This window comes from Odontomachus brunneus, unplaced genomic scaffold (assembly GCF_010583005.1).
Source record: "Odontomachus brunneus isolate Ranch 3 - 2012 unplaced genomic scaffold, Obru_v1 Obru_scaffold_034, whole genome shotgun sequence".
Classification (NCBI taxonomy): domain Eukaryota; kingdom Metazoa; phylum Arthropoda; class Insecta; order Hymenoptera; family Formicidae; genus Odontomachus; species Odontomachus brunneus.
In genome coordinates this window covers 870,690-877,514 of record NW_022639484.1, presented here as the reverse complement: position 1 = coordinate 877,514, position 6,825 = coordinate 870,690, and the positions used below count along the sequence as shown (strand labels likewise).

General features: G+C 31.7%; 1 protein-coding gene across 5 annotated transcripts in view; it reads left to right on the top strand.

Annotated features, from left to right (window-relative positions):
* Window positions 1–3,824: 3,824 nt before the first annotated feature.
* LOC116843602 overlaps window positions 3,825–6,825 on the top strand; it is a 25,349-nt gene continuing 22,348 nt past the window's right edge. For 2 of the 5 annotated variants that reach the window (XM_032814127.1, XM_032814132.1), the window contains exons 1-2: window positions 3,891–4,142; window positions 4,303–4,607. The gene's annotated coding sequence lies outside the window, so the exon portion shown is untranslated. Of the gene's footprint in view, window positions 4,143–4,167; window positions 4,186–4,302; window positions 4,608–6,825 lie in introns of those variants that run through there. The other 3 variants (XM_032814130.1, XM_032814129.1, XM_032814131.1) reach the window with 3 other exon arrangements.

Sequence of the window (6,825 nt, the reverse complement as noted above, 5' to 3'; positions counted from 1 at the left end):
AAACCTGGCCAAACCGTTAATACTGAACGCTACCGACAACAAATGATCGATTTGAATCAAGCTTTGCGTGAAAAACGACCAGAATATAAAAAAAGGCAACACAAAGTGATTTTGCTTCATGATAATGCACCATCACACACAGCAAAACTGGTCAAGGAAACGATTGAGGCGTTCAGTTGGGAAATACTTTCGCATGCGGCTTATCCAGACTTGGCTCCGTCCGATTACTATTTATTTGCATCGATGGGACACGCACTTGCTAAGCAGCGCTTCACTTCTTACGAAAATGTACGAAAATGGCTCGATGACTGGTTTGCCTCAAAAGAGCAACAGTTTTTTTGGCGTAGCATCCACAAATTATCAGACAGATGGGAAAAATGTATAGCTAGCGGTGGGCAATACTTCGAATAAAATATTTTTTATCATTTTCATACAATAAACGTGTATTTTCTAAAGCATTCCAAACTGTTTTTAAAATGGGAACTATTATTAATAAAAAACTACCCCAAAGGCAAATGATACCAAAAGTCAAAGGTAGAACATTTCATTTTCCACTTTCTTTGCAAGAAACATTGAACAAATTATGTACTAATACTGACCCTATAAATATTAACTATGAGTTATACATCTTAGTTAGAGATATTCCGACAAAATAAAAAATTATTTGGGAAGAAGTGGTGAACATTAAAAAAGTATTTGACGCTTTAAAATGGTTGAAACAAAATAATCGTTTTTATTCTCGTATTGTATTACCAAATACTCATAATAAATTACATGTAGAACAATTAAATAATGCAGAATTTCAAATACAAGGAACAGGATTTGACACAGAAACTGAATTGAATGATAAAGGTGACCCAATGTTAACTCAGGTTATTAATTAAAATGATAGTTATTACGAACAATACACCATACATCCGTTATATGAAAAAAGAATTAATAAAATAGCAACAGATTTGTATCAAATGTTAAAAGTGAAGAATGTATTTCTTGATAATCGAGAAAAATATTTAGATATATTGTGTTTTCCCGATTTATACCCGTTTGGTATTAATGGACAACATGAAATTAGACAGGTTAAACTTCACGATCATGAATTTATTAAATGTCGTTTGACATCAAAACATTCGCATTTTAGATTAAATCAGCAATATATATTTTATTTATTGAACAATGCAAATATACGTCAGTTAAGTCGTGGAATTTATCACAAAATGAATATAATTGATTCACGACAATGTTACACAGCAGGAGAATATTTAGAAGCATTGTCTAAACAACTGTTGGAATCTAACTTAAATACAATATTTTCCGCACTTCGAAATACGGAACAATATTGGCATAGACCGAGAAACAATTTGGAATGTATGACACGGTATTATGGACCAGCGACATGGTTTCTAACATTAAGTCCAAGTGAATAGTTATGGGAAGATTTAGGGCAATATATTCGTGAAGTAAATGGATGGCTTAATTCTTCATTAAATGTCAGTACATTTGTTGCTAAAGATCCTGTGTCCACATCGAGGCTTCTCGATAATAAGTTTCGTGCAATGCTTGATTTTATTTGTTCTTCAGATCATCCTATTGGAAAAGTAACACATTATTTTTGGAGATGAGAATATCAAGGTAGAGGTGTGCAACATTTTCATTTGTTGATATGGATAAAAAATGCGCCCATTATAGGTGAATCTTCTGAGGAAGAAGTTTCTAAATTTATTTTACAACATGTGAGCTGTATAAAGCCAGATCGAAACGTTGCATCATTACTATACAAACATGTTGATACGCATCAACAACATAAACATAATGACTATTGTCTCCGTTCTAAAAAAAAATAGGACGTAAAGTAGTACGCAGATATTGTTTCGGATTTCCTCGTCTTGTTACTGACGTATTTCAAATGATCTTGCACGTTCGATAGCAGGTAGAAAAAAATTAAGACACAGAAGTAGACTTTATGATCTTCCTCGAACTGATGATGAGGTCAATATAAATGATTATAATCCTGTTATTTTAACGGCATGGGAAGGAAATATGGATATACAATTTATTGGTGAAAAATCATCATTACTTACTTGGTACTAAGTATATGGATTTGGTTACTAAGTATATGAATAAAGCCGGGAAATGTGAATTGTCTGATACTATACTTAATACTAAAAATAATACAAATAAATCATTAGCAAGTTTTCTTTGGAATATTGCATTGCGATTTATAAATAATAGAGAATGTGGAGCGCTGGAAGCTGCTGATACATTGTTATGTATCCTTTATATGGAACTGACCCAAATACAACTATTAAATGGTTAGATGTTAATCAAATTCGATCTAGAAAATTGAAAGGCTGTAAAGAAATTGAAAATCTTGACAAGGAGTCCACAAATGTTTTGCCCATCATTAGTAGATGATTATTATCCAAATAGACGAAATCATTCTCTCTGTGTAACAAACGAAGCAGCAAAGAAAAAATAATAAATAATAAAAATAAAATAATTTAAAATAATTAAGAAATGAAAAATAAAATTAAGATTTATACAAAAACACTTGGCGTTCCCAAAAATGCATTAAAACAATTACTGAAAATTGGAATGCACAATCTATTGCGACTTTTTTGTTAATGCATTTAGGCACGCCAAGTGTTTTTGTATAAATCTTATTTCTCATTTCTTAATTATTTTAAATTTTATTTTTATTATTTATTATTTTTTCTTTGCTGCTTCGTTTGTTACACAGATAGAACAACTTCGTTGAATGAAACAAAGACTTCTTTGGAATGGATCAAACAAATTTGTTGATTGATGGAACAAAGTTTTGTTTGACGCAACAAAAATATTTAGTTGCAGCTTAGTTGCAATAAAATGTTTTTGTTGAGTCAACCAAATCTTTATTCGGTCAACCAAAAAAATATTTGTTTGATCCATTCCAAAGAAACATTTCTTTGATTCAACAAATCGTTCTCTCTGTGTATATTTCGTACAACATACTTTTGCATTATTTGACGCAACTTTTTAATTTCACTATTTTTTTAAGAAGATTTTTTTTACAAAATTAAATATTTTTCCTGAATATTTTTTTATATTTTCTAGAGTCTTTTTAGAAATATTGTATGGAATTTTTGTGTTGAGTTTTTTTTACAATTCTTTTTATACATCTAAGAATAATTATCTTTAACTTTGTTTATTTTTTAAAGTCTTTTTTTAGGAATAAGGATATTGTGTAGAATTTTTGTATTGAATTTTTTTTATAATTTTTTTACAAATTTTTTTATGAAACGAATACTGTGTGTATATACTATACGCTATACTACTCTAACTCTACTCGATTTATCGGACAGCATTGAGTTGTCATAAATCATGAAAATACTAGATGCTTGTGTCTATCATATTTCTCGGCCCTAGTGAAACTAACTCGTACTTACTCCAACTTGAATTATCGTAAACAGCCGTTATATTATTATATTATATTATAACTATAAATTTAGGAAGCGTTCCGATTGACTACGGTACGATTGGACACAACCAACCAATGAAAAGAATTATCTAGTGAATTACTAGGTCGAACCAATCATTACAATCTGTGTCCAATCATATCGTGGTCAATCGGGTCCCATAAATTTAAGTTGTATAATGCTTATTAATGTGTTATATATTACATTGTGTATACTGTAATTACATTTTAATTTTAATAATCTATATTACATAAATATTGTTTTCCACATTTTTATTATTCACTTTTCACGTGAAATTTACAGTGAAAAGTGAAAAATGAAGTTCACGTGAAAGATTCATGATCGCTACCCTGAACACAGCTGATTTCTACCTGTAACGTCAGTTTACGCATGCGCACGAAGCTTCCTGGGACGGCGAACATCTTGCAAAAATTCATCACTGCCGGTAGTCGCTCTCATGTTTTTCTCTGCTGTTACGAAAAGTGTGTGTGACCAGCTTAAAACCTTTCTCCTTCTCTTCTCTGTCGCAAATTAAAAGCGCCATAACAAATATATGGTGAAAGGGCCAATGAGTTCGGCCTGCAGCTGAAGAGAGAGAGAGAGAGAGAAATTACAAGCGCCTACTTAACCTAACCTAACCTAACTTTTACGTTGCCATAGGAATGACGTGCAGACAACGCCTGTCACTTGGTCTGTTCTTTTCAGCTGCACTGCTAAACTGGTGCAAGTTAAAGTGAGACAAGTATATGTTTTCTCACTCTAACTTATTGCACCAGTTCAGCAGTGCAGCTGGAAAGAACAGACTACCGTGAGCAGTACATGTCATTTGTTTACATCGCGCACTGAACAGAATCGCCGCCGGAATCGGAACAATTGGAGTCCTGGCCTAAACGCCGTCACGACAAGACGTATTCGAATAAGTCCAGACCTTGATTGTTTGGAACGTGCCTTGGAATTTTTCAAGACTACTCTCGAAATCTATCATAAATCGGAATAATGGCGTTTGAGACATAACTCTTAAAGAAGCCTGGAACCAAATATTGAAGTTGAAGTTGAAGTCGCCGGAACAACGTTGTATTCGAGAGGAGTGAACGATCGACCCAGCTCGCATTCTAAGATCATCGATCTTTTCCATCAACCGGAAAATTTATTCACGTAACTAAAACCATTGACTTTCATTAAAAACTTATTACAAAGAGAGCTCTTTCTCAACTCTAATAATCTTTTATTAATAATATCTTAATAATAAAGAAAAAAGAGAAAAAATAGGTAAAAGAGAAACAAACAGTTATCTCTCGTGTGTTGTGAATTCGATACTTCTAGTCGACTGTTGTTCAAAACGCAATCGAACATTGATTGCACATCGAGTGTCGGTAAAAAAAACGCACGTCGTTTTGCGCGCACGCTGGTATTGTGAAAATACCGACCCAGATAACACACGATGGTTGCTTTCCAACAAGAGATACAAGTTGGCACAAACATCATTTTATCTTTGTTCCACATTTAGTGAGTAACAAAGATAGGATGATACTTGTGTCGACTTGTGTCTCTTGTTGGAAAGCAACCGATATTCTATGAATATCCTGTGGACGTTTTTAGGACATTAGAACGTCCTCTGAACGTCTTTAGAATGTCTCTGGAAGATTTGTGCTATTAGGGGATTACTTCATGAATAGATTTTCGGTATTGTTATTGTTTCATATGGCAGACGTACGATATACCGTGTGATGAAACTTACAAAACAGTCTGTTGCAAATTATAAACCACTTACCATGGGAGAATTTATTTAAAGATGCCTGTGTATACACACGTGACGTATATATACATATGTGTCCGTGCGCAAACAATTTTCAATTTTCTTTTTTCTTTCTTCATTTTCATTACGTACAAATTTTTAAAGAACAAATATCATTTGTCATTATTTGTCAGCATCTTCAAATTGCAAAGTGTAATAGTCCTATTCCACGAAACTCTACTCGACTTTCCAAGTTATCAGTCTTTCGCGGGCAAAAAGTTTTCAACCCGTGTTTGTACATTATATTTAACGCTAAACGCAATGTTTTCTTATACAATACACGATAAAACATATGAAACGATTGTGTAAATGTCGTATGAATATAACGTAAAAAACACGAAATTAATACTACAATTCTAGACAAAATCGTAAAACTCGTAACTTTCCTATTGAAAAATTTCTGTTGAGATAATAATAGAATTCCCAATTCAATTCTCAGTTGAATTCTCAAATGCGGTTTCCGCAAAATTTCGCATGTAAGACCTCAATTGAGATATTTGTATCTGATAGAAATAATTTATTGAAAATATAATGAAATGCGTTTAAAAAGCATTCACAATTTTGACCCAATTTCATTAAAATTTCATTAATATTTCAGTAATATTTTAGTAAAAATGTAGAAAAATTCACTATTAATTAAAAATCATTAATGAAAAATCATTATTAATTAAAATAGATTGAAAAAAGTATAATGAAGTGTTATTTTGTCTAAATAATAAAAAAACTGGTATTTTATATTTTGTGTCGTTTCATTTATTTGTGAGATTCGATCCCGTGTTACATACGGTCACCCCATTTGGAACTAGTAATACCAATGCGCTGTAACGATATCGTGGAAGATTATATTTACAATATACTCTTACAGCGTTCAAAAATGTAATGACATATTTGTCGGTAAATGTTTCAAAAGACGTAACAACAATCACAATACGATTAATATTGACACAATGTTGTATAACTAATTAAATTTAAACATATCTCGTGCTCGCAAAAGAGAGAGAAAGAAAGAATATTTTCTCTCTTTTGCGAGCACATTGTATGTTAAAGTTTGATTAGTTATACAACATTATATCAATATTAATCGCATTGTGATTGTTGTTATGTCCTTTGAAACATTTACCGACAAATATGTCATTACATTTTTTAACGTTATAAGAGTATATTGTAAATACAATTCACCACGATATCATTACAGCGCATTGCCATTACCAGTTCCCGTACGATCGTTGAGGTTTAGGCATTGAACAGCGCATAGTCATCTAAAGATAGGGTGATTGTGTGTGACACGGGATCGAATCCCACGCGAATCTCACAAATAAATGAAACGACACAAAATATGAAATGCCAGTTTTTTTATTATTTAGACAAAATAATACTTCATTATATTTTTCTCAATCTATTTGAATTAATAATGATTTTTCACTGAATTTTTCTACATTTTTACTAAAATATTACTGAAATATTACTGAAATTATAATGAAATTTAGTGAATTTTAATGAAATTGGGTCAAAATTGTAAATGCTTTTCAAACACATTTCAGCAAAAGTTCATTATATTTTTAATAAATTATTTCCATT